A 1,686-nucleotide genomic window follows, 5' to 3' on the forward strand; every position below is an offset into this window, starting at 1 on the left:
CTTATAAGTTAGGGAGAGTGTTAGCTCTAAAAAAATAAAATGCGAAATAATACTAATCTACTAATCACACTTTAATGTTTTACGTTGTATAAGGTAAGAACTAAGAATAATTCATTATTTTAGAACTCAAAGTATGTAAATTGCGTGTAATCGGAGAAAGAGAAAAAAAAATTATTATGTTTTTAAATGTGTTTTTGGTTTTCTTTATGCATCGAGTATTGCATTCAAAATTTCTCATATGAGTCGACTAAATATATTTTAATGATAGATTATACTTGCTCTCATACCCGTCAACCTAATTAACATTTTTTCCCCACTACAAAACTATAATAAAAAAAAATCTACGTATCAATTTTTTCACCTGAATATAAACCTTCGAGGTTATTAAAATGCCCTTACAGTTTTCAAAATTCACCAACCACCCCTGCGTTTTCAATAAATTGACCAAATTCCTTTAATGACTAACAATTATTAACTTCACTAGTCATTAACCCCTTAGCTAACCCATAAACCCTTAATTAACTAAAGGGAAATACTTCAAATTGCATGCACTTGTTTGCAAGCTACGAAAATTGGTCAATTAAGGTATAAGGAGTCAGTTTTGGTCATATAGGTCAAAATTGGATGAAAACGGCTACGAGTACCTTAAGTTGCGTCCAAGGAAATGTCTTAGTGTGTGTGCTATAGCTTTCGCCCCACAATATTGCTAAATTTAGGCTTTGAGGGCCAATTGGTTCTTGAGGGCTGTATTCAAAGTCAAAATTGACAAAAAAAAAAAAAAAAAAAACCGACTGAAAATATCTCATCCGTGTCACCAAAAATCCTGATGATTGAAACAAACATCACCGCCATATGGTTTCAGTTGTGTGTTCTATTAGAGGATTGCTTTAAATTTCTTAATAGCCCAAATTCCCTGCCCATTTTTCTTTTCTAGTTAATTAACTTTTTTTTTTCTTAAGCCCAATCCTCTTTATTAGCTTTTTATGTTGGACAAATATTTTATTATATGCCATATTTTTTTACGCGAGCCCAGTTGGAATTAGAGTCTAATACCAACCAAATTACAACTATTCCAAACTCTAGCTAAAAGATCTAAATCCATTTGAAAATTAGTTCATTACCAAATATTCTAGATCTACCATAATGAGTTGTTGTACATACTAGATTGTAACACTCCCAAATCTCCCTGGTATCAGGGGCTAATACATGTTGGGTTCAAGTGGGTTCATTGACCCACTATATTTTTAAAAAAAAATTAAAAGTTTTTTTTTTTTTTTTTTTTTTTTTTTTTTTTTTTTTTAAAAAAAAAGCGGTTAAATAGAATATCTTCGTCATATTTAGTAACAAGTTAGTGTGAAGCCTAGTAATAATTTTTGGTGCGCATCCTTCCTTCCCCTATAAGGAAGTCAGGGTTCGAACCCTCTCAACCCTTTAAGAAAACTTTTTTTTTTTTATAACAAAATCGAGACTTCACAGCTTCACTTTAACAAATTTCCCCTTTCCGAATTTCCCCCAAATTCAAAAACCCTAACTCACCTCTCTCTCTAACTCAATTGCTCCACCCGACACCCCACTAGCCACCACAACACGCTGGCACCAGGCGCCCATGGCTACTCGCCTACTCCTCCACGGCTCCACCAGTCTGCCCAGCGAGTACGACATCACCCACGCCCCTACAATACTCTA

The sequence above is a fragment of the Chenopodium album genome, chromosome 4 (genome assembly GCF_948465745.1).
Source record: "Chenopodium album chromosome 4, dcCheAlbu1.1, whole genome shotgun sequence".
Lineage (NCBI taxonomy): Eukaryota > Viridiplantae > Streptophyta > Magnoliopsida > Caryophyllales > Amaranthaceae > Chenopodium > Chenopodium album.